The sequence below is a fragment of the Lepidochelys kempii genome, chromosome 1 (assembly GCF_965140285.1).
Source record: "Lepidochelys kempii isolate rLepKem1 chromosome 1, rLepKem1.hap1, whole genome shotgun sequence".
In the NCBI taxonomy this organism is placed as follows: Eukaryota; Metazoa; Chordata; order Testudines; family Cheloniidae; genus Lepidochelys; species Lepidochelys kempii.
In genome coordinates, this window is record NC_136380.1 from 221022369 (window position 1) to 221048358 (window position 25990).

Sequence of the window (25990 nt, forward strand, 5' to 3'; positions counted from 1 at the left end):
AGTCCTTTTACTGTTCCCTTACAAAATTTCCCCTATTTCAACAAGGTGACCATGAATGATATCACTCTCCTGAGGCGAACTCAGAAAGATATAGACCGAATGTTGCTTGAATGCGACCAGAACCCAGGACCATTCGCTGCCATGCTTTGTGCTGCAATGATTCCAGACTACTTGCTACTGGCTTGGCATGGTAAAGTGTCCTGCTGTGGAGGACGAAATGAGGCAGCCCTCCCCAGAAACCTTCTGCAAAGGCTTCCAGAGTGCCTCCAGGAGAGCTTCAGGGAGATGTCCCTGGAGGATTCCTGCTCCATCCTGAGACACATTAACAGATTTTTCCAGTAGTTGTACTGGCCGCGAATGCATCCCAAGTCTTCAGGGAAAATCAAACGTTAATCACTATTGGTTTTAAACCCTGTACTGTAGTTACAAATGTGCACTCACCAGAGGTGCCTTCTCTGGCTTCAGGGTCGGGGATCCTGCCTTGGGAGGGTATTGGCTCCAGGGTGATTCAAAGGTTTTGGCTGCCGGGGAGAACGGATTCACCGCTTCTTTGCTGCACATTCTCCTCTTCCTCCTCCTCCACTTCCTCATCCAGAAAAGCCTCCTCCCAGTTGCATGACACTCCCCCCTTGCAGGTGTCCATGGACAGTGGTGGGGTAGTGGTAGGGTCCCCCCTTAGAATACAATGCAGCTGGTCATAGAAGTGGCATGTATGGGGCTTTGACCCGGAGCAACCGTTTGCCTCCTTTCTCTTTTGGTGGGCTTGCCTGAGCTCCTTAACTTTCACGCGGTACTGCTGTGTGTCCTTGTTGTAGCCTCTCTCCACCATGCCCTGGGCGATTTTGGCAAAAATATTAGCATTTCTTCTTTTGATCAGAGTTTTGCCTGCAGAGATTCTTCTCCCCATACAGCAATCAGAACCACTGTCTCCCTTTCAATCCATGCTGGAGCTCGTTTGTGATACTGGGGGGACTGCATGGTCACCCGTGCTCCTGACCTTACCATGGTGACCAAACAGGAAATTAAATTCAAAATTTCCCAGGGCTTTTCCTGTATACCTGTCTTGTGCATTAGAGTTCCAAGTGCTGTCCAGAGCGGTAACATTGGAGCACTCTGGGAAAACTCCCAGAGACAAATATCATCAAACTGCATCTGCACTACCCCAAATTCGACCCAGCAAGGTCGATTTAAGTGCAACTCCCCTCACCAGGGAGGAGTGCAACAGTTGATTTTAAGAGCCCTTCACGTCGATGGAACGGGGTGGGTTATGTAGACACATTCATTTTAAAATCGACCTAATGCAGATAAATTCAACCTAACCCCGCAGTGTAGACTAGGGCTGAGTGACCTCAGCTGGCTTTGTCACAGTGGTCTCAGCTGAGGTGGTATCACGCTCTAGTGACAACTCAGAAAGAAAGGAGCAGGTACCACACTACAGCAGACCAGGCTTGAGAATATGTGAATCGATATCACTACTTCTCCCATGCTCTTCCATTTCAGTGAAATTCCCCAACCTATCTGGAGCCTCCCAGGCACCACAAGGGGAAGAAGGGCTAGATGGACCACTGGTTTCACCCAGAAGGGCCGTTCTTATCTTCGCCACTTTCCTCTAACCCAAGCAAAGCCAGGAGCAGGCCCAGCTTAGGAACTCTAGCAGGGCTCACACAGGCTCCCTGGCCCCTGGCACAGGATACAGCAAAACGACCCTGCCTCCGCCAGGATAGACACCCGCAGACTCACCGTTCCTGACCAACACAGCCCTGCCCCGCTTTGGCTTTCTCCAAGCTGTCGGTGTGCTCTGCTCTACGGCTGCCGTGCTGGCTGAGATCAGGAGGCTGTGTGGTGCCACGGTCTCAGCTGAGGAGGTATCACGTGCCCCTCCCCCTCCCCCCGCCTATCTCCTCATTCCCTTCATGAAGCCTTCGGATGGGAGTAATTCTGTATTTGAGTGGCACTCCCTCCCAGCCAATCAGCTTTGTGTAGACTAGCAGGCAGGGAGGGGGAAAGGGATCCCGCTCTAGTGACAGCTCAGCAAGAAAGGGGCAGATCCCCCACTACAGAGGAGCAGGCTGGAGGATATGAGTATCCATCTCACTACTTATCCCATGCTCTTCCATGTGCGCTAATTTCCACTAACCTGTCTCCAGCCTCCAAGACAGCGCAAGGGCGAGAAGGGCCGGGGATGAAGAGCTTTCTGCTCGGCAAGGGCTGGCTTTTTGGGAGGCCAAGCGGGCAGAGGGATGGAGGCCACCGGAGGAGCTTAGCCCGCTGACTCTCAATGGCTTCTAAAAGAAGGGCAAGAGAAAGTACCATCGCTGTCTTGCCGCTGGAAAACACGGGCCTCGATCTCGCTGCCTCTCGCACGCAAAGCGAGGGCTCTACCACTTGAGCTAATTCTCCCGTTTGGCCTGTGCAGCTCTTGATCCAACCATGTTATACTGGATGCCACGCTGTCCTGGCGCCGGCTGGTGACTCCTTCCAAACGGGTCAGGCAAGCCAGTGCTTCCTGTGGGCTGGCTAGCTCAGCTGGTTAGAGCGTGGTGCTAATAACGCCAAGGTCATGGGTTCAAGCCCCATGCTGGCCACTCCATGTGCTGGATGCAGAGCATGGCTTGTGCTCTTTTGGCTGACTCCTAGGGGTCGGAGAGGCCAAAAGGAGATGGGCTGAGTGGCTTGCAGAGAGCAGGCAAGAGCCCTGCTGGGGGAAGGGACTGGCCTGCGCTGGCAGGGCGAGGCTCCAGCCATCTGCTTCCCTCCCCTCTCTGGGCTCCTTGCTCGGCCTGCTGGCTCAAAAGGAGAGGGACTTGGGCCCGGGGAGCGGAGGGGAAGGGTGAACCTGGCCAGCTGCCTTCCCAGCTCATAGGCAATGAGGCTTGAGCTGGCTGCCCAAGAAGCAAAAGCGTAGGGCTGCTGGCGCACCCCCATTGTCTTTAGCGGCTTGACCCGATGGCCCGAATTCTTGCCGGCCGCCATCTCCACCCAAATGTACCCGAGAGCAGATCATGCTCTCCAGCCCAAGCCCCAGAGGAAGGCTTAATACTCTGCACCCCAAGCTAGAGGAGAGGCTTCAGAGTCTGCCTGCGCAGGGTGAGCTTGGGATTCCCTGGATCCCATCCTCCCACAGGCAGCCCCGGAGCCCACAGCTCAGACAGGAAGGAGCAGGAGGAGCACTCTGCCCAGGGGCACCACCCCTCTAAATCAGCTCGACTTGCTTTCTCTTCTACCCCTTTTCTCCCAAAGTCTGCTGGCCTCACATTAGCCATCCCTGGGACATAGGGAAGACGCAGGTACGGAATTCTACCTAGCTGAAGCCAAACGCAAATGGCGAGAGGGAAGACGCAGGCACGGGACTCTACCTAGCTGAAGCCAAACGCTGGTGCTGAGAGGGAAGACGCAGGCACGGGACTCTACCTACCCGAAGCCAAACGCACATGCCGACAGGGAAGACGCAGGCACGGGACTCTACCTAGCTGAAGCCAAACGCTGGTGCTGAGAGGGAAGACGCAGGCACGGGACTCTACCTAGCCAAAGCCAAACGCGCATGCTATTGAGGCACTGTAGAAACCCCACTCGTACTCATTGACGTAGCTAAACGTTACTTCCAAGGGCCCGACGTGTACAGAAAGCCAACTTTCTTGTGAAAAACTCTCCTCTTTCGGCTAACCTTTCAAATGGCTCCAAATGGGAAAAAACGCACCCTGAAACACCCAAACTGTCCGAATGCTCCCAATCTCAAAAGAAAAGAAAGAAAAATATTTCTAAGAGGCCACCCTGCCCGAATTGTACAGCTCCGCAAAGGAAACCAGTGGGAGGGACATTACCCAGAAAGGGGGAATGGAAAGCTGCCCAAATCGAGATGATGTGGAAAGCTACAGCCCCATCACTACTCCTAGTCTTCACACTTCTTGCCACAGCTGACGTATTTCCAGGTGCTTTTCTCACCCGAGCCCACACCAGGGGAACACCTTGAGAAGCTCCCCTTGGGTTGCCTAGTTCAGCTGGTCAGAGCATGGCACTAACGGAGGCAGGTTGGTGCAAAGGAGCCCCAGGTGGCTGTGAGTCTGGGGAGGATGGCTTTTGATTCTCGGCCTGACTGCTACAGACAGCAAGGCTAGAAGTTGGCTGGCTGGCCGACCCGGAGCCCTTACTCAACTGCTTGGAGAATGTGGGCATAGACCCCACTACCTCTCACATGCAAAGCGAGCGCTCTACCGCTTGAGCTAATTCCCCACAGCTGGCCTGACTCCCAGGCACCAGGCACAGGCTCTGTGGCCTTAAGCAGAACACAGCCTGAGATGGGGGGGCTACCCAGAGTTGGGGAAGGGGCCCGAGTCCCAGCGACATTTCTCGGCACAAACACCAACACTCCCTCCCTGGAGTGTGTCGTGGGGGTGAGGGGTGAGAGTTAGCCCCTGGAACAAGCACCAAACTTCAGAAGACAACGCAGGGATAGATCACTTGATGATTGCCTGCTCTGGCCATTGTCTCTGAAGCACCTGGCATCGGCTACCATCAGAAGACATGATACTGGGCTAGATGGACCATTGGCCTCACCCAGAAGGGCCGTTCTTATCTTCGCCACTTTCCTCTAACCCAAGCAAAGCCAGGAGCAGGCCCAGCTTAGGAACTCTAGCAGGGCTCCCACAGGCTCCCTGGCCCCTGGCACAGGATACAGCAAAATGACCCTGCCTCCGCCAGGATAGACACCTGCAGACTCACCGTTCCTGACCAACGCAGCCCTTCCTCGCTTTGGCTTTCTCCAAGCTCTCGGTGTGCTCTGCTCCACGGCTGCCATGCTGGCTGAGATCAGGAGGCTGTGTGGTGCCACGGTCTCAGCTGAGGAGGTATCACGTGCCCCTCCCCCTACCCCCGCCTATCTCCTCATTCCCTTCATGGAGCCTTGGGATGGAGGTAATTCTGTATTTGAGTGGCACTCCCTCCCAGCCAATCAGCTTTGTGTAGACTAGCAGGCAGGGAGGGGGAAAGGGATCCCGCTCTAGTGACAGCTCAGCAAGAAAGGGGCAGGTCCCCCACTACAGAGGAGCAGGCTGGAGGATATGAGTATCCATCTCACTACTTATCCCATGCTATTCCATGTGCGCTAATTTCCACTAACCTGTCTCCAGCCTCCAAGACAGCGGAAGGGCGAGAAGGGCCGGGGACGAAGAGCTTTCTGCTCGGCAAGGGCTGGCTTTTTGGAAGGCCAAGCGGGGAGAGGGAGGGAGGCCACCGGAAGACCTTAGCCCGCTGACTCTCAATGGCTTCTAAAAGAAGGGCAAGAGAAAGTACCATCGCTGCCTTGCCGCTGGAAAACGCGGGCCTCGATTTCGCTGCCTCTCGCACGCAAATCAAGGGCTCTACCACTAGAACTATTTCCCCCGTTTGGCCTGTGAAGCTCTTGATCCAACCATGTTATACTGGATGCCACGCTGTCCTGGCGCCGGCCGGTGACTCCTTCCAAACGGGTCAGGCAAGCCAGTGCTTCTTGTGGGCCGGCTAGCTCAGCTGGTTAGAGCGTGGTGCTAATAACGCCAAGGTCATGGGTTCAAGCCCCATGCTGGCCACTCTGTGTGCTGGATGCAGAGTGTGGCTTGTGCTCTTTTGGCTGACTCCTAGGGGTCGGAGAGGCCAAAAGGAGATGGGCTGAGTGGCTTGCAGAGAGCAGGCAAGAGCCCTGCTGGGGAAAGGGACCAGCTTGCGCTGGGAGGGCAAGGCTCCGGCCACCTGCTTCCCTCCTCTCTCTGGGCTCCTTGCTCGGCCTGCTGGCTCAAAAGGAGAGGGACTTGGGCTCGGGGAGCGGAGGGGAAGGGTGAACCTGGCCAGCTGCCTTCCTAGCTCATAGGCGATGAAGCTTGAGCTGGCGGCCCAGGAAGCAAAAGCTCAGGGCTGCTGGCTCACCCGCATTTTCTTTAGCGGCTTGACCTGATGGCCCGAATTCTTGCTGGCCGCCATCTCCACCCAGATGTACCCGAGAGCAGATCATGCTCTCCAGCCCAAGCCCCAGAGGAAGGCTTAATACTCTGCACCCCAAGCTAGAGGAGAGGCTTCAGTGTCAGCCTGTGCAGGGTGAGCTTGGGATTCCCTGGATCCCATCCTCCCACAGGCAGCCCCGGAGCCCACAGCTCAGACAGGAAGCAGGAGGAGCACTCTGCCCAGGGGCACCGCCCCTCTAAATCAGCTTGATTTGCTTTCTCTTCTACCCCTTTTCTCCCAAAGTCTGCTGGCCTCACAGTAGCCATTCCTGGGACACAGGGAAGACACAGGCATGGGACACTACCTAGCCAAAGCCAAACGCGCATGCCAAGAGGGAAGACGCAGGCACGGGACTCTACCAAGCCGAAGCCAAACGAGCATGCTATTGTGGCACTGTAGAAACCCTACTCGTACTCATTCACGTAGCCAAAGGTTACTTCCAAGGGCCCGATGTGTGCAGAAAGCCAACTTTCTTGTGAAAAACTCTCCTCTTTCGGCTAACCTTTCAAATGGCTCCAAATGGGAAAAAATACACCCTGAAACAACCAAACTGATCGAATGCTCCCAATCTCAAAAGAAAAGAAAGGAAAAGATTTCTAAGTGGCCACCCTGCCCGAATTGTACATCTCCGCAAAGGAAACCAGTGGGAGGGACATTACGCAGAAACGGGGAATGGAAAGCTGCCCAAATTGAGATGACGTGGAAAGCTACAGCCCCGTCACTACTCCTAGTCTTCACACTTCTTGCCACAGCTGATGAACTTCCAGGTGTTCTTCTCACCCGAGCCCACGCCAGGGGAACATCTTTAGAAGCTCCCTGTGGGTTGCCTAGTTCAGCTGGTCAGAGCGTGGCACTAACGGAGGCAGGTTGGTGCAAAGGAGCCCCTGGGTGGCTGTGGGCCTGGGAAGGATGGCTTTTGATTCTTAGCCTGCCTGCTACAGACAGCAAGGCCAAAAGTCAGGTGGCTGACCCACCCAGAGCCCTTAGTCAACTGCTTGGAGAATGTGGGCATCGATCCCACTACCTCTCGCATGCAAAGCGAGCACTCTACCGCTTGAGCTAATTCCCCACAGCTGGCCTGACTCCCAGGCACCAGGCACAGACTCTGTGGCCTTAAGCAGAACACAGCCTGAGATGGGGGGGCTACCCAGAGTTGGGGAAGGGGCCCAAGTCCCAGCCACGCACTTCGACACAAACACCAACACTCCCTCCCTGGAGTGTGTCGTGGGGGTGAGGGGTGAGAGTTAGCCCCTGGAACAAGCACCAAACTTCAGAAGACAACGCAGGGATAGATCACTTGATGATTGCCTGCTCTGGCCATTGTTTCTGAAGCACCTGGCATCGGCTACCGTCAGAAGACATGATACTGGGCTAGATGGACCATTGGCCTCACCCAGAAGGGCCGTTCTTATCTTCGCCACTTTCCTCTAACCCAAGCAAAGCCAGGAGCAGGCCCAGCTCAGGAACTCTAGCAGGGCTCACACAGGCTCCCTGGCCCCTGGCACAGGATACAGCAAAACGACCCTGCCTCCGCCAGGATAGACACCCGCAGACTCACCGTTCCTGACCAACGCAGCCCTGCCCCGCTTTGGCTTTCTCCAAGCTGTCGGTGTGCTCTGCTCCACGGCTGCCATGCTGGCTGGGATCAGGAGGCTGAGTGGTGTCACGGTCTCAGCTGAGGAGGTATCACGTGCCCCTCCCCCCATCCCCGCCCATCTCCTCATTCCCTTCACGGAGCCTTGGGATGGGAGTAATTCTGTATTTGAGTGGCACTCCCTCCCAGCCAATCAGCTTTGTGTAGACTAGCAGGCAGGGAGGGGAAAAGGGATCGCGCTCTAGTGACAGCTCAGCAAGAAAGGGGCAGGTCCCCCACTACAGCGGAGCAGGCTGGAGAATATGTGTATCCATCTCACTACTTATCCCATGCTCTTCCATGTGCGCTAATTTCCACCAACCTGTCTGCAGCCTCCAAGACAGCGCAAGGGCGAGAAGGGCCGGGGACGAAGAGCTTTCTGCTCGGCAAGGGCTGGCTTTTTGGAAGGCCAAGCGGGGAGAGGGATGGAGGCCACCGGAAGACCTTAGCCCTCTGACTCTCAGTGGCTTCTAAAAGAAGGGCAAGAGAAAGTACCATCGCTGCCTTGCCGCTGGAAAACGCGGGCCTCGATCTCGCTGCCTCTGGCACGCAAAGTGAGGGCTCTATCACTTGAACTAATTCCCCTGTTTGGCCTGTGAAGCTCTTGATCCAACCATGTTATACCGGATGCCACGCTGTCCTGGCGCCGGCCGGTGACTCCTTCCAAACGGGTCAGGCAAGCTAGTGCTTCTTGTGGGCCGGCTAGCTCAGCTGGTTAGAGCGTGGTGCTAATAACGCCAAGGTCATGGGTTCAAGCCCCATGCTGGCCACTCCGTGTGCTGGATGCAGAGCGTGGCTTGTGCTCTTTTGGCTGACTCCTAGGGGTCGGAGAGTCCAAAAGGAGATGGGCTGAGTGGCTTGCAGAGAGCAGGCAAGAGCCCTGCTGGGGAAAGGGACCAGCTTGCGCTGGGAGGGCGAGGCTCCAGCCATCTGCTTCCCTCCCCTCTCTGGGCTCCTTGCTCGGCCTGCTGGCTCAAAAGGAGAGGGACTTGGGCCCGGGGAGCGGAGGGGAAGGGTGAACCTGGCCAGCTGCCTTCCCAGCTCATAGGCAATGAGGCTTGAGCTGGCGGCCCAGGAAGCAAAAGCGCAGGGCTGCTGGCTCACCCCGATTGTCCCCAGCGGCTTGACCTGATTGCCCGAATTCTTGCTGGCCGCCATCTCCACCCAAATGTACCCGAGAGCAGATCATGCTCTCCAGCCCAAACCCCAGAGGAAGGCTTAATACTCGGCATCCCAAGCTAGAGGAGAGGCTTCAGAGTCAGCCTGCGCAGGGTGAGCTTGGGATTCTCTGGATCCCATCCTCCCACAGGCAGCCCCGGAGCCCACAGCTCAGACAGGAAGCAGGAGGAGCACTCTGCCCTGGGGCACTATCCCTGTAAATCAGCTCGAGTTGCTTTCTTTTCTACCCCGTTTTCTCCCAAAGTCTGCTGGCTTCACAGTAGCCATCCCTGGGACACAGGGATTTCGCAGGCACGGAACTCTACCTAGCTGAAGCGAAACGCTGGTGCTGAGAGGGAAGACGCAGGCACGGGACTCTACCTAGCCGAAGCCAAACGCGCATGCTATTGAGGCACTGTAGAAACCCCACTCGTACTCATTGACGTAGCTAAACGTTACTTCCAAGGGCCCGACGTGTACAGAAAGCCAACTTTCTTGTGAAAAACTCTCCTCTTTCGGCTAACCTTTCAAATGGCTCCAAATGGGAAAAAACGCACCCTGAAACACCCAAACTGTCCGAAAGCTCCCAATCTCAAAAGAAAAGAAAGGAAAAGATTTCTAAGAGGCCACCCTGCCCGAATTGTACAGCTCCGCAAAGGAAACCAGTGGGAGGGACATTACCCAGAAAGGGGGAATGGAAAGCTGCCCAAATCGAGATGATGTGGAAAGCTACAGCCCCATCACTACTCCTAGTCTTCACACTTCTTGCAACAGCTTATGTACTTCCAGGTGCTTTTCTCACCCGAGCCCACGCCAGGGGAACACCTTGAGAAGCTCCCCTTGGGTTGCCTAGTTCAGCTGGTCAGAGCATGGCACTAACGGAGGCAGGTTGGTGCAAAGGAGCCCCGGGTGCCTGTGAGTCTGGGGAGGATGGCTTTTGATTCTCGGCCTGACTGCTACAGACAGCAAGGCCAGAAGTCGGCTGGCTGGCTGACCCGGAGCCCTTACTCAACTGCTTGGAGAATGTGGGCATCGATCCCACTACCTCTCACATGCAAAGCGAGCGCTCTACTGCTTGAACTAATTCCCCACAGCTGGCCTGACTCCCAGGCACCAGGCACAGGCTCTGTGGCCTTAAGCAGAACACAGCCTGAGATGGGGGGGCTACCCAGAGTTGGGGAAGGGGCCCGAGTCCCAGCCACATTTCTCGGCACAAACACCAACACTCCCTCCCTGGAGTGTGTCGGGGCGGTGGTGAGGGGTGAGAGTTAGCCCCTGGAACAAGCACCAAACTTCAGAAGACAACGCAGGGATAGATCACTTGATGATTGCCTCCTCTGGCCATTGTCTCTGAAGCACCTGGCATCGGCTACCATCAGAAGACATGATACTGTGCTAGATGGACCATTGGCCTCACCCAGAAGGGCCGTTCTTATCTTCGCCACTTTCCTCTAACCCAAGCAAAGCCAGGAGCAGACCCAGCTCAGGAACTCTAGAAGGGCTCCCACAGGCTCCCTGGCCCCTGGCACAGGATACAGCAAAACGACCCTGCCTCCGCCAGGATAGACACCCGCAGACTCACCGTTCCTGACCAACGCAGCCCTGCCCCGCTTTGGCTTTCTCCAAGCTGTCGGTGTGCTCTGCTCCACGGCTGCCATGCTGGCTGGGATCAGGAGGCTGAGTGGTGTCACGGTCTCAGCTGAGGAGGTATCACGTGCCCCTCCCCCCACCCCCGCCCATCTCCTCATTCCCTTCACGGAGCCTTGGGATGGGAGTAATTCTGTATTTGAGTGGCACTCCCTCCCAGCCAATCAGCTTTGTGTAGACTAGCAGGCAGGGAGGGGGAAAGGGATCGCGCTCTAGTGACAGCTCAGCAAGAAAGGGGCAGGTCCCCCACTACAGCGGAGCAGGCTGGAGGATATGTGTATCCATCTCACTACTTATCCCATGCTCTTCCATGTGCGCTAATTTCCACCAACCTGTCTGCAGCCTCCAAGACAGCGCAAGGGCGAGAAGGGCCGGGGACGAAGAGCTTTCTGTTCGGCGAGGCCTGGCTTTTTGGAAAGCCAAGCGGGGAGAGGGATGGAGGCCACCGGAAGACCTTAGCCCACTGACTCTCAATGGCTTCTAAAAGAAGGACAAGAGAAAGTACCATCGCTGCCTTGCCGCTGGAAAACGCGGGCCTCGATCTCGCTGCCTCTGGCACGCAAAGTGAGGGCTCTATCACTTGAACTAATTCCCCTGTTTGGCCTGTGAAGCTCTTGATCCAACCATGTTATACCGGATGCCACGCTGTCCTGGCGCCGGCCGGTGACTCCTTCCAAACGGGTCAGGCAAGCCAGTGCTTCTTGTGGGCCGGCTAGCTCAGCTGGTTAGAGCGTGGTGCTAATAACGCCAAGGTCATGGGTTCAAGCCCCATGCTGGCCACTCCGTGTGCTGGATGCAGAGCGTGGCTTGTGCTCTTTTGGCTGACTCCTAGGGGTCGAAGAGGCCAAAAGGAGATGGGCTGAGTGGCTTGCAGAGAGCAGGCAAGAGCCCTGCTGGGGGAAGGGACCAGTCTGCGCTGGCAGGGCGAGGCTCCAGCCATCTGCTTCCCTTCCCTCTCTGGGCTCCTTGCTCGGTCTGCTGGCTCAAAAGGAGAGGGACTTGGGCCCGGGGAGCGGAGGGGAAGGGTGAACCTCGCCAGCTGTCTTCCTAGCTCATAGGCGATGAAGCTTGAGCTGGCGGCCCAGGAAGCAAAAGCACAGGGCTGCTGGCTCACCCGCATTGTCTTTAGCAGCTTGACCTGATGGCCCGAATTCTTGCCGGCCGCCATCTCCACCCAAATGTACCCGAGAGCGGATCATGCTCTCCAGCCCAAGCCCCAGAGGAAGGCTTAATACTCTGCACCCCAAGCTAGAGGAGAGCCTTCAGAGTCAGCCTGTGCAGGGTGAGCTTGGGATTCCCTGGATCCCATCCTCCCACAGGCAGCCCCGGAGCCCACAGCTCAGACAGGAAGGAGCAGGAGGAGCACTCTGCCCAGGGGCACCACCCCTCTAAATCAGCTCGATTTGCTTTCTCTTCTACCCCTTTTCTCCCAAAGTCTGCTGGCCTCACAGTAGCCATTCCTGGGACACAGGGAAGACACAGGCATGGGACTCTACCTAGCCAAAGCCAAACGCGCATGCCGAGAGGGAAGACGCAGGCACGGGACTCTACCATGCCGAAGCCAAACGAGCATGCTATTGAGGCACTGTAGAAACCCCACTCGTACTCATTGACGTAGCTAAACGTTACTTCCAAGGGCCCGACGTGTACAGAAAGCCAACTTTCTTGTGAAAAACTCTCCTCTTTCGGCTAACCTTTCAAATGGCTCCAAATGGGAAAAAACGCACCCTGAAACACCCAAACTGTCCGAATGCTCCCAATCTCAAAAGAAAAGAAAGGAAAAGATTTCTAAGAGGCCACCCTGCCCGAATTGTACATCTCCGCAAAGGAAACCAGTGGGAGGGACATTACACAGAAAGGGGGAATGGAAAGCTGCCCAAATCGAGATGATGTGGAAAGCTACAGCCCCATCACTACTCCTAGTCTTCACACTTCTTGCAACAGCTGATGTACTTCCAGGTGCTTTTCTCACCCGAGCCCACGCCAGGGGAACACCTTGAGAAGCTCCCTGTGGGTTGCCTAGTTCAGCTGGTCAGAGCGTGGCACTAACGGAGGCAGGTTGGTGCAAAGGAGCCCCTGGGTGGCTGTGGGCCTGGGGAGGATGGCTTTTGATTGTCGGCCTGACTGCTACGGACAGCAAGGCCAAAAGTTGGCTGGCTGGCCCACCCACCCACCATTCTCTTCAGGAGCCCTTAGTCAACTGGGAACACCGAGGTAATGTGTGCCACTAGTAGAAACAGAAAACCTAGATATAATATAGATTTTTAAATAGTTACCATATGGATAATTACTCCAGCCAGGATGGGTTAGGCATATTAGAACTCACTCTTCAAATAGTTCAATTTAAGTATAAGAGAGATTTAAAAATTATAAAATGCATAGACCAGTTAAAAATCTAAGAGAACACTCTTTGAAAGAATAAAATTACAGATAATATATGTGCATTGCAGTAAGTACTAGGAAGTATAAACAAACAAAAATAACACAAGTAGGTTTTGGAATGTGAGTTTTCAATACTCTATGTGTGTGTGTGTAGACACAGACATGGGCGACGACTTCTATGGCCCGTGGTGCCTGGGCTCCAGGAATATCCTGGCCCGGAGCTCGGCTCCAGCAATATCTGATTCCGGGTCTCTCCCTTGGACCCGCCTTCTTTGGGTGCTCCCCCCCCGCCCGTCCTCTGGGCGATTTAAAACGGCCCAGGGCCGCCACCCAACATCGGCAGTGCAGCGGAGTTGAGCGGCTCCCTGCCTGCTCGCTCCACGTGGCTTCTGGCCCCTCCCTGCGGCCCTTGGGTGGGGTGGGTCTGTGTCTACGCGCACTGCTCCCGCCTCAAGCACCCCTGTAGCCAATAGGAAGCTGCGGGGGCAGTGCCTGCGGGTAGCAGCACACAGAGGACAATCGGCCTAGGATCCCCAGGTAAGCGCTACCACCTCCACTCCCTCCCAGAGCCCGCACCCCAGCCCCTTTCCCCCACCCCCACTCCCTCCCCCAAACTCCCACCCAGAGCCCGCACCCCAGCCACTTTCCCCCACCCCCACTCCCTCCCCCAAACTCCCTCCCAGAGCCCGCACCCCAGCCCCTTTCCCACCCCCGCTCCCTCCCCCAAACTCCCTCCCACAGCCCGCACCCCAGCCCCTTTCCCACCCCCCGCTCCCTCCCCCAAACTCCCTCCCAGAGCCCGCACCCCAGCCCCTTTCCCACCCCCCGCTCCCTCCCCCAAACTCCCTCCCACAGCCCGCACCCCAGCCCCTTTCCCCCACCCCCGCTCCCTCCCCCAAACACCCACCCAGAGCCCGCACCCCAGCCACTTTCCCCCACCCCCGCTCCCTCCCCCAAACACCCACCCAGAGCCCGCACCCCAGCCACTTTCCCCCACCTCCGCTCCCTCCCCCAAAGTCCCTCCCAGAGCCCGCACCCCAGCCCCTTCCCACCCCCGCTCCCTCCCCCAAACTCCCTCCCACAGCCCGCACCCCAGCCCCTTTCCCCCACCCCCGCTCCCTCCCCCAAACTCCCTCCCACAGCCCGCACCCCAGCCCCTTTCCCCCACCCCCGCTCCCTCCCCCAAACTCCCTCCCAGAGCCCGCACCCCAGCCCCTTTCCCACCCCCCGCTCCCTCCCCCAAACTCCCTCCCACAGCCCGCACCCCAGCCCCTTTCCCACCCCCCGCTCCCTCCCCCAAACTCCCTCCCACAGCCCGCACCCCAGCCCCTTTCCCACCCCCCCGCTCCCTCCCCCAAACTCCCTCCCACAGCCCGCACCCCAGCCCCTTTCCCCCACCCCCGCTCCCTCCCCCAAACTCCCTCCCAGAGCCCGCACCCCAGCCCCTTTCCCCCACCCCCGCTCCCTCCCCCAAACTCCCTCCCAGAGCCCGCACCCCAGCCCCTTTCCCACCCCCCGCTCCCTCCCCCAAACTCCCTCCCACAGCCCGCACCCCAGCCCCTTTCCCCCATCCCCGCTCCCTCCCCCAAACACCCACCCAGAGCCCGCACCCCAGCCACTTTCCCCCACCCCCGCTCCCTCCCCCAAACACCCACCCAGAGCCCGCACCCCAGCCCCTTTCCCCCACCTCCGCTCCCTCCCCCAAAGTCCCTCCCAGAGCCCGCACCCCAGCCCCTTCCCACCCCCCCGCTCCCTCCCCCAAACTCCCTCCCACAGCCCGCACCCCAGCCCCTTTCCCCCACCCCCGCTCCCTCCCCCAAACTCCCTCCCAGAGCCCGCACCCCAGCCCCTTTCCCACCCCCCGCTCCCTCCCCCAAACTCCCTCCCACAGCCCGCACCCCAGCCCCTTTCCCACCCCCCGCTCCCTCCCCCAAACTCCCTCCCACAGCCCGCACCCCAGCCCCTTTCCCACCCCCCCGCTCCCTCCCCCAAACTCCCTCCCACAGCCCGCACCCCAGCCCCTTCCCACCCCCCCGCTCCCTCCCCCAAACTCCCTCCCCCAGCCCGCACCCCAGCCCCTTTCCCCCACCCCCGCTCCCTCCCCCAAACTCCCTCCCACAGCCCGCACCCCAGCCCCTTTCCCCCACCCCCGCTCCCTCCCCCAAACTCCCTCCCAGAGCCCGCACCCCAGCCCCTTTCCCACCCCCCCGCTCCCTCCCCCAAACTCCCTCCCAGAGCCCGCACCCCAGCCCCTTTCCCACCCCCCCGCTCCCTCCCCCAAACTCCCTCCCACAGCCCGCACCCCAGCCCCTTTCCTACCCCCCCGCTCCCTCCCCCAAACTCCCTCCCACAGCCCGCACCCCAGCCCCTTTCCCACCCCCCCGCTCCCTCCCCCAAACTCCCTCCCACAGCCCGCACCCCAGCCCCTTTCCCCCACCCCCGCTTCCTCCCCCAAACTCCCTCCCAGAACCCGCACCCCAGCCCCTTTCCCCCACCCCCGCTCCCTCCCCCAAACTCCCTCCCAGAGCCCGCACCCCAGCCCCCTTCCCCCACCCCCACTCCCTCCCCCAAACTCCCTCCCAGAGCCCGCACCCCAGCCCCTTTCCCCCACCCTCGCTCCCTCCCCCAAACTCCCTCCCAGAGCCCGCACCCCAGCCCCTTTCCCACACCCCCGCTCCCTCCCCCAAACTCCCTCCCAGAGCCTGCACCCCAGCCCCTTTCCCACACCCCCGCTCCCTCCCCCAAACTCCCTCCCAGAGCCTGCACCCCAGCCCCTTTCCCACACCCCCGCTCCCTCCCCCAAACTCCCTCCCAGAGCCTGCACCCCAGCCCTCCGCACTCCCTCCCAGAGCCTGCACCCAAACTCCCTCCTAGAAACTGCACCCCTCATCTCCTCCTATACCCCCACCCACCCCCTGCCCCAGCCCAGAGCCTGCACCCAGCACCCAAACTCCATCCCAGAGCCTGCAACCCAGACCCGCTCCCCCACCCAAACTCCCTCCCAGAGCCTTAGGCAGGTGTGGGCGGGGGGAGTTTGGGGTGCGGAGTTGAGGTGGGGGACAGGCTCTGGGCATTCTGGACACCACCAAAATGTTTACAAACCTGCCACCCCTGGACACAGAGACACAGACTGTGTGTGTACAGACTCTGTGTGTGTGTGTGTAGAGAGAGTGTTTGTGTAGAGACACAGACTCTGTGTGTGTGTGAGAGAGAGAGAGAGGAGACAGACAGACAAGAGACTGTGTGTGCTGGAGAAGTCTCTGAAAGACCATGTGTTGTCTCTTTAAGTTAAAGGCACTCACTCCTCCTGGAACAGTGTTCAGACTTCAGACCCTTGGGGCTATCCCCTCTCCCCTGCTGGGGTACAGGGGTAGGGGGATACCTGACATCAGTATCCCTTCCCCCCCTCCCCCGCACAGCCAGCAGGAGGGTCCCAGGAGCAGCAGGGGCTCCAAGGCAAAGGACAGGAAGTGTCTGCAAAGCAGCGGGGGAGGGGCACCTGAATACACACCATCTGTAGGATGTGAGAGGCTCTGCTAATCAACTGTGTGGCACTTCAATCACTCCTGGATGCCGCTCCAGCACGCAGCTTAAAGGGAACACAGAGTGCGACTCCCCTAAAATAACCTAGCTACCACCTTCTGCAACTCCCTTTTGGGTCAGGAGCCCCAGTTGGAAAAACTCTGGTCTCCCCTGTGAAATCTGGTCTTTTGTTTACTTTTATCCTGTATTATACAGATTTCACAGTCTGTGACATGTTTTTTATGGCCACGAATTTGGTAGGGCTCTACTAATAAGTGTGCTCATTTCCCTGACATTCAATTGGAAGGTGACAGCCACTTCTATAGACAGAAGGCACAGCTCCCGTGGTGAAACAGAGCACCAGTTACAGTGTTGCATTTGCTATGTGTGCTAAGGCCCAAATGACAATTCTGATGGAAACCAAGGAAGAGATCTTCATATGTAGAGTTCTACTTCTTTGATTCATCCTGTCCCTCACGATACCTTCCTCTCCTTGGTTGAGTCTCTGATTTCCACCAGTGATTCAGGGAGCGGGCGGAGCTTTGGTTCTGCCTCTCAGTGCACCAACCCGTGTAGCCTGAGCTAGCGTGGTGGCTGTTGTAACTTGCTGCTGGCCTATGGCATCACAAATTGTTCCTCACTCTGAGAGCAAGGGGGACCAGTTCCTTCCCTGTGCTGTTCCTGGGGTAGCACTGCTTGGTGATGCTTCAAGTACAGTGGGTATGGCACCGCCATTCTCTAACCTTGAAAGATGTGACCAATCAGTAAGCTGGAAAATTGTTCATACAAATGATATGGCAGATATTTCAAACTATATTTGCATAGCTCAATCTGTGAACACTTTGCAAGGAGAACAAAGTCTTTATTCACAAACAGTTAGTTTGACCGTCTTGCCCATCTGATACATTAATATTATACATTTTTATCTTGCCAGCAGCTTAATCCACTGCTTTGGTTTGACAGGAGTCATACTTGCTTAGAAGAAGTTCTACATGTGTTGTGATGGAAATTATGCAGGGCAGGTCAAAAGCACCAGAAATCCAAGCACATGTTAATTCGGCCTGCAGAAAAATCATAATTTGCCAGGAATCAGATGGGTTTGTTTAACCTTTCCCTGAGGACTCTGAGAGCAATGCATGCTACCAGGGACTGGAGTGGTGCACACCCTCTTGGGAATCAGATACACATGTATCCTGCCAGCATTTATGAGTTTATTTAGCATGAAATACAACCCCTACTCTACTGTATATTTCTCTTGCCAGAATAAGTCAGAGGTTTGCCCTATTGGCAATTCTTCCCTATGTCTGTGTTGCTAACAATTAAATAGGGATGTCCTATTCCCTGTGGGGAATGTAATCCCCATATGCTTGTCAAGCCAGGAATGAACCCTAGGCCCTTTGTCCTGCCAAGACCTGCTGGCCCCTCCCTGCAGCCCTTGAGTGGGATGGGTTTGTGTCTACGCACACTGCTCCCGCCTCAGGCACCCCTGTAGCCAATAGGAAGCTGCGGGGGGAGGTAGCAGCATACAGATCCCTGCCTAGGATCCACAGGTAAGCACCACCACCTCCACACCCTCCCAGAGTCTGCACCCCAACCCTTTTGGGTGTCCCTCGCCAGAAATTCAATGTGTATGCTCTTTCTGCCAAGGATGTCATCCCCTGTGGTGTCCCAGTGAAGACTCTAAGCTCTGCGCTTGTCATGCCAGGAATGCTGAAGCTTTCTCTTGCCAAATTCAAATATATACATTTGTCCTGTTCTGGACTGAACCCTTTAAAAAAATTGTCCTGTGTATAATCCTAAAGTCTACATCTGCCATAGAATCAACAGAAATCTCCATGTTGCATCCATGTCCCTACCAAATTCAGGCAACTTGGCCACCATCAAAGGGTTAATGTTCATTTTACAATAAACTCAATCAGATTTGTGTGTTAAAAAATAATCCCCACACCAATGTGAAAAAGTCAGTTACCATTGTCCTTGTTATCAAGGGTTGTTATGAATAAACTGGAAAAACATACAAACATGATCATGCTTGGAGATTGTCATCAGTTCTGTCCAGCTACTACTGTATCAACAACCCTTTCAGCTACATATGCTCACAGCACTGCCTCAGAAATTTACAAAGCTGCTCTGATTGATGCTGATGAAGGGTGTCCTGGGTCAATTTTACTTTCCTGATTATTTTGCAGAAATGCATAAAAATAATAATACATGTCAGCCTGATTCAGATGCTGTTGAGGATGTGTGCCCCATACCAATTCCTCAATTAATGGCATACTAAAGAGTGAGAGCCTCATCCATCACTATGTTAGTCCAGTTTTACACTGCTGTAAGTCTTCTGAAATCAATGGAGTTACACCGGCTTGATAGCAGGGAAAAACAGTAGTGAATCAGGCCCTGGAATTTTAAGGCTCACAAGATTTAAAGCTAAAATTTTAATCACACAAAGGTCAGAAAAATCAAAGGGTTGTACATCAAATACAGCTCTATCCTCTTGTGTGTATACATAATGTAACACATATGAGTTGTTGGGTTAAATGTGTGTGTGCTGGGTGGTGGTGGTGGCCTGTGATACACAGCAGGTGAGACTAGATGATCTGCTGGGCCCTTCTAGCCTTAAACTTTATGATTCCATATGCTATACCCCAACCCAACCTAGATCTTTCCTGGATAAGATCAAGATGATGTTTTGGGTTGCTCCTCAATTGCCTGAGCAAAAAAGTGAGGCAATGTAATAGGACGGGAGCCTAGTTTGACAAATAACAGAGGTGAGCTCTGAATTGAGGAGGGGACCAAATTCTCCTTACGTGTGTCTGGTTTTATTTTGCTGGTTTAAAAAGAGCAAAAGGAAGTATTTCTTCACACAGTGTGAACCTGTGGAACTCTTTGCCAGAGGATGTTGTGAAGGCCAAGGCTATGACGGGGTTCAAAAAAGAACTAGATAAGTTCATGGAGGATAGGTCCATCAATGGCTATTAGTAGAGATGCAAAACCATGTTCTGGGTGTCCCTAGCCTCTGATTGCCAGAAGCTGGGAATGGGTGACAGAGTATGGATCACTTGATGATTATCTGTTCCGTTCATTCCCTCTGAAGCACCTGGCATTGGCCACTGTCAGAGGACAGGATACTGGGCTAGATGGACCATTGGTCTGACCCAGTATGGCCTTCTTATAATCTTATGCTGATATAAATGCTAATCTTTTTGTAATATGGCTGCTTTGATAGACATAGAACCAATTTTTTTAGTAAACTAGCCATAATGAGACAGACTTCTTGGGCATGCTAGCCTCATTGTACAAGGCTAGGTCATGCCATTTCAGCATAGTCATGTATTGGGGGTTTTGTGGAGCTGCCCCACCCCAAGGGGAACACCAGAAGCACTTTGCCTCCCAAAATTCCCCAGTGTACAGGGCGGTGCGTTAACTTCTACCCCCCTGAAGGTGTACATCATGGGGATTTCAGCAGAGGAGGATAGCAGGCAGAAGGGTGCATGGAGATTGCTGAGAAGATGGTTTGTAGCCATAATGTGGTGAGAAAGGGGAATTCAGGGGGAAAGATGACGTTAGGATTATGGATGGTAGAGACAAGTGTGAGCTCTGAGTTAACGAGGGAAGCTGCATAGGAGCATCCTCGTGCCCTGTCCACTTGCTCTAGAAAATATTTTTTTCTTGGAGACATTTAGCTGACCACATATCTTGGTCAAGGCAGGCAGAGTGTGTCAAAAGGTGCCTGTACATTTGAGGATCATCCGTGTAAAAGTTGTGCTACTGCAAAAGTGGGAGATAAAAGACATGGACTTCAATGGAGCTATGCTGAGAAGGCCCAGAGTGCCCAAGGAGCAAGTACAGGTTGGGATTGGGCAAGGGGAAGTTTTTAAGAGTAAAATTGTGAGATTTTAAATAGTGAAAAATGGTAAAGGGAAGGAAGTGATAGGCATTGATGCAGGCACAAATATGGGGAGACAGAACCAAATGACAAAAGAGGAACAGGATTAAAGGTGGCGTGGTGTCTAGAAATACTAAGGAATGTAAAAGTTCATCATAGGCGGTAAGCCACCTGCTAAGTAACACAGGATACTGTGAACACATCACTGTGATGCTCCTCTTTCTGCACAGGCTTCCGATTGAATACGGAGTCCAAAGCCCTCCATAGGATTAGCCCTAGTTAGCTGAGAGATCACGTCTCCCTCCACAACCATGACCACACACAGTGGCTACAACCTACTGGAACAATGAAACTATCTACCAGCAGGGGGAAGATGGTGGGTGCAGGAGACAGAACTTTCACAGAGCTGAAACTAGACTATGGTACTCACTACTGCAAGAGAGAAGAATGACGTCAGGTCTCAACACATTGAGACCTAAATGCAAATCTCATTTCTTTAATTACATTTTTCTCAATAGGTCCTTCTCACACACAGCCAACCAGTGAACCATTATTAATCTTACAGACTAATCAAACTATGTCCTCTGCAGGCTGGGAAGAGAGAGAGAGAGAGAGAGATTGAAGTTTATTGCTATTTCAAGTTTTAAGTAAAACCTCAGAGTTAGGAACCTGTTTCAAGTTTTAAGTAAAACCTCAGAGTTAGGAACACCAGAGTGAGGAACTGACCTGTCAACCACACATCTCATTTGGAACTAGAAGAATGCAATCAGGCAGTAGCTGAGACAAAAAAAAACAAACAAACCAAATACAGTACAGTACCTTGTTAAACATAAGCTACTAAAAAAAAAAAAAAGGAAAGTTTAAAAAAAAGATTTGACAAGGTAAGGAAACTGTTTTTGTGCTTGTTTCGTTTAAATTAAAATGGTTTAAAGCAGCATTTTTCTTCTGCATAGTAAAGTTTCAAAGGTGTATTAAGTCCATGTTCAGTTGTGAACTTTTGAAAGAATAACCAGAGTTTTGTTCAGAGTTACTAACATTTAAGAGTTATGAACAACCTCCATTCCCAAGGTGTTCGTAACTCTGAAGTTCTACTCTATTTTTGTAATATATGAAAACTATATTAGAACATTAAAGTTGCAAAGTCAAGTACTCGAAAGTTAGGAAATGCCGTAATTAAGAGTACTTTAATTCTGCTGTCCCTCTTGTGCTTATGCATTATGATATAAAGCCCGCTGCTCAGCTGGTCTAATTGTAAGTGGCTAAGAATCTGCCTCACAGTGTTTAATTATATAATTGCATACTATTTTTCCAACATGGCTTGTTAGCAGGGTTTGAACTCAGAACCTTCCCCAGCACAGAGCTCTTCTTTGATCCGTAATACGGGTTGTGAACTGCAGAGACATTAATTCCAGTTAATTGAAGACATTGCACCAAAATGTGTACTCTTCCAGCCTGGTGCACCTTCCATTAGGCCAAATGGTATTTTGGGTAGGGAGTCTCTCTCAATATAAATATAGATATGTGTCTCTGTGTGTGACATTTCACTTGAGATGCGTGCAGTTGTACCATGGCTGCCAAATACACAAATGTCCTCCTAGATTATTAACACTTCACAAATCTACTAAAAAGAGGCAGAAGAAAGGGGAGGTAAAGAAGAAGAAATTCTTGGAAGGGAAGGGTGTGCAGGAGGTGCAGAGAACATTCTTAGGCTGAATGAAAGAAGTACCACCATTTTTGTGTATAGAGTTGCCCACAAATACAAACTTTGTCTCTTGCAGTCATTTCTTGGAGGGAAATTAGAGATGAAACACAGCGCTTTGTATACTTGGAGTGGAGTAAGCCCATAAAAATCCACAACCCCCAACAGCACCAAGTACAAACACCTCAGGCACATTAACACCCTTAATACGAGTCACAGATAGTCCCTTTGTGTACTCCAGTTTGTCTTGCCACCCAGGTAAGTGTATCTCTGTGACAGATGGCCCCTTATGCAAAGAATCACAGCAAATTTCAGGTAACTCCTAATCCTGAAGGAGCAGTTACGTAGCCCAGGTCAATTGTGCTTTAGGTCTCACACCAAAGACAACTCGTGTAGCCAATCCTATAGTAAACTATATGAAGCTTTATTAAATATGAAAAGGAAATTAGAGAGTTATTTACAAGGTTAAAGCAAGCAAACATAGACACATAATTGACTTTCAGAAGATAATATAGGCTTCCATAATCAGCAAGTTCTATTTGTCCTTTAAGGGCTAAGCCAGGCTAAGCAGCTGGGATCTCTTCCCCCACGGAGTCCAAGCAGCATAGACATTCTTAGTTTCTTTAATCTGGGGGGTTTTATCCCGATCCTGCCATGTGCTGTGAGCTGCACACTCAGCTGATGGAAGGAATCCACTTGCATGACTCATCTCTATGGGGAGGAGAGCAGAACATCAATAAGACTCTTTAGTCCTTTCGTTGACGGTTTCTCAGTCCAGATGTAGGGAGTTTCCATTTTTAAGATCTAGCCAGAGCCTGTCTGGTATCTATGGGTCTCCTCTTTCAGAAGGGGGATAACAATTTCTGTCGCAGAGCAGCTCTTCATACTAAATGATGTCCCTATCCTGTATCGTGATTTATACAGTCGCAGAGGCTCACAGTACAACTGCTCAAATATTACATTACAATACGGAGCACAGATATTACAAGTAAGATTAATGCATGGAGCAGCTTGCAAGCATTCAGTTGAGTCCAAACACTGAACACTTTCTTATAATTTCAATACCTATTTTATCAATGTTAACCCACAAGTGAGCCAGACAGATTTCAGCCATGTATCCGTCAGTGTCCAGTTGAGAAAACTGGATCTTGGCATGAGCTGGCCCCAGGCCAGCCAGCATCACAGTGTGAATGTTCTTTTAACTATGGAACTTTTTAGTGCATGTCAGCTGAGTCCATGTGGATCCTGAGTGTGCAGCAGGCTAGTAAGGAGTAGATTTACATGCACCAAGTATTCATATAGACAAGCCCTGTATAGTTTATGGATACAGCTACATTGCTCCATTGGGATCCATCTTGCCTTATATAGTTTTCAGTATATATTGTTGAAGTGTTCCCTTTTAAGACAATGTATTGTACAATTACTAACAGTGTGATTATTATTTATAATGATTACTTATTAACAATTGCTAATCCCAGTCAGTGTGCTGCATGGTGTAAAAAAAGAGATCAGAATAAAGTAGTTCTAAAAGCCAAACAGCTTAAAATTGGAAGACCCAATCCTGTTCTCACTGAAGCTAAAGGACAAACTGTAATTTATTTTAATAGGAGCAGAACACATGGTTTGCAGAAATAGTGTATGTACAGCAACAAAATGTTTTAAACAATTTCCCACGTGTTATGTAATCCACAAGTTTACTGGTGTGTTTCAAGGACACCCCCCCACACACACACCCCAAAAAGCCCTTAAAATGCTAAAACAATCATGCAAAAATTCCCTTTCCAGTTTATTTTATTAACAGATTAGGACAGATGATAACTTTACAGAAAGTTGCAAATGTGGGAACAGCTTGTGCTGGACGCTTGGGAAGTTAGGTTATAAATGTCTTTACCTGTCTTCGGAGCTTTGAACCTCAAAGGTGCCTTTGAGCCCCTTGGACTGGGATCAAATTGTCTTCCAGATGGGAAGAACTCACTACATCAGCAAGAAATGTACACCTGGATCAAATTGAGTACAGGCCACACAGCCATAAGACGACAGGTCAGAGGAGCAAGTGATGGGCCATACATAATATCTTTCCAAAACACATGCATGTACCAAAGGTGTTTGTTACTTCAAAGGTGACTTTTATATGGATTCAACATTGCATACCCTTATGCTGCTCATGCTCTCATAAGATTCCAAATCATTACCTCTGAAGATTTTATTCTGTAGAGATTTACACCCCCACACATGTTCAGTTTTGTCAAACACAAATGCAGTGCTTTCACTCATCTTATATTCTTTGAAATCCAGAGTCTCCCACCTAATCAATTTTCTGCCACTCAAGAAGATAGTCAGCTTCTGTGTGATGTGGTGTATGGAATTCAGGTACTGTAACACCTTTTGGTTTTGTGATCTACAATGGTAAATTTCAAAGAATGCTACCTGCGTGTAGAGATAGCAGCCCTTTTTGTTTTCTGAAGAGATGCACACACTGGGTTCTCATGGAGACTTTACTTTTGTTCTTTCTTTTAGACTGAAAATAAATGGTTGTCCTTTATGTATGGAGAAACGTAACACAGATGGGCCAAAGAGCACAAGGAATGTGGAAATAAAGGAGAAATCCTCTTGCATAGGAAAGTTACACATAGTCACAAGGAACTGCAAAACTTATATTATTTTCCAAAGATTTTGGTTCATGGGAAAATTTGCCGCTAAGCATTGTTAACTTGCCTGACTGACACTTAAATGGCCTAAATCAAGGTGACAGAGATGTTAGCAGCATTATGTGAGGAGCTGTTCCTTAAGGTTGAGCTGTTCTTTAGAGTATTAAGCTTAAATGGATTTAACATGAAGCTCACATGTCATTTTGTTCCAACTATTTTTATATGCTATGACTAATGCAAGAATACCCCTCATCTCTATTTAAGACTGAATTCTTCATTGTCCTTCATCCAGCATCCTAGAACAGAGTCTTGTTGCAAAATAGCATTCACCTTCTGTCCCATCACTCCACTTCATTCCTCCAGTTCCATAAAACAACCTGTAGTGCACAGGGCCCTTTTGCATCAATGCTTCTATCTACTGGGCATGTCAATTGGATTCCCTGACCTTAACAACAATATCTACCGCTTTTTATCAGAAGAACTCAAAATGTTTTACAAAGGAGATCAGTATCCTTTCCCCCATTTTACAGATGAGGAAACTGAGGTAGCAAGAGGCAAAGTGACTTGCCCAAGGTCACCTAGTAGGTCAGTGAAAGAGTCGGGAATAGAATCCTGGTCTCCTGTGTCCCAGTCCAGTGCTCTACCCAGTAGGCAACATTGCTCTGTTATTTAGTCTATGAACACTGAGCATTTATATGACTATGAGATTGATTAGGCGTGGAATGTTCCTTTCCGGGGATGTGGTATTTGCAAACTTAGAACTAGATTGGGCAAAACACCAGTAAAGATATTGTAGAGAAGAGTTCTGCATTGGCCCCAGAGATGGAGTGACTGACTACGAGGTCATTTTCATCTCTAAATTCTATGGTTCAAATTTATTTGTATTGTTAAAGGGTCATTTAATTGCCATGAAACTAGCAATAGGGCAAAGTTTTTTAGCAAACTTTAAGGAGAAGGGTATCTGAGAGGACGGATGGACTGTTGGTTGGGGGGAAGAGATGAGAAGTTGATGGTCGCAGTCAATGAGTCCCATTTGAATGAGGAGTTCTAAGGGTAGAAGCTATTCTGAGTGCAGTGAGTTAGAGATATGTAGATAAAGGATGTGTCTACGCTACAGTTTTTGCCTGTATTTTAACTCGAGTTAATCTATTGCCCGTTAATCCAAATGAGCTAACAAATTTGTAAATGCTGGTCTAAACATTCCAAAACTGATTGTTCCAGGTCATACACATTTGTGGAGTGTCCAGACTAGCACTCAAGTTAATTGGCAATCAGTTGACTTGAGCTACAGCAGGAGCAAAGACTTCTTTCTGGAAATGCCCAGCCTGAGAGCCAGATTTAGGTATGAGGCCTGGATTCAGCAAGGTACTTGAGCACATGTCCAACTTTATGCACATGAGTCATTCCAGTGAATCAAGGGACTATTCAGATGCTTAAAAAAG

At 52.2% G+C, this 25990-nt stretch overlaps 5 non-coding genes across 5 annotated transcripts; 4 read left to right on the plus strand and 1 right to left on the minus strand.

Moving 5' to 3' along the window:
• Positions 1-2511: 2511 nt before the first annotated feature.
• Positions 2512-2585, plus strand: TRNAI-AAU (transfer RNA isoleucine (anticodon AAU)). Its single transcript has one exon. It is a non-coding gene; the product is annotated as a tRNA-Ile (tRNA).
• Positions 2586-5490: 2905 nt separating this feature from the next.
• Positions 5491-5564, plus strand: TRNAI-AAU (transfer RNA isoleucine (anticodon AAU)). The gene has a single exon. It is a non-coding gene; the product is annotated as a tRNA-Ile (tRNA).
• Positions 5565-6969: 1405 nt separating this feature from the next.
• TRNAA-UGC (transfer RNA alanine (anticodon UGC)) lies at positions 6970-7042 on the minus strand. Its single transcript has one exon. It is a non-coding gene; the product is annotated as a tRNA-Ala (tRNA).
• A 1260-nt stretch (positions 7043-8302) lies between these two features.
• Positions 8303-8376, plus strand: TRNAI-AAU (transfer RNA isoleucine (anticodon AAU)). Its single transcript has one exon. It is a non-coding gene; the product is annotated as a tRNA-Ile (tRNA).
• A 2741-nt stretch (positions 8377-11117) lies between these two features.
• On the plus strand, positions 11118-11191 carry TRNAI-AAU (transfer RNA isoleucine (anticodon AAU)). The gene has a single exon. It is a non-coding gene; the product is annotated as a tRNA-Ile (tRNA).
• The last annotated feature ends 14799 nt before the right edge of the window (positions 11192-25990 follow it).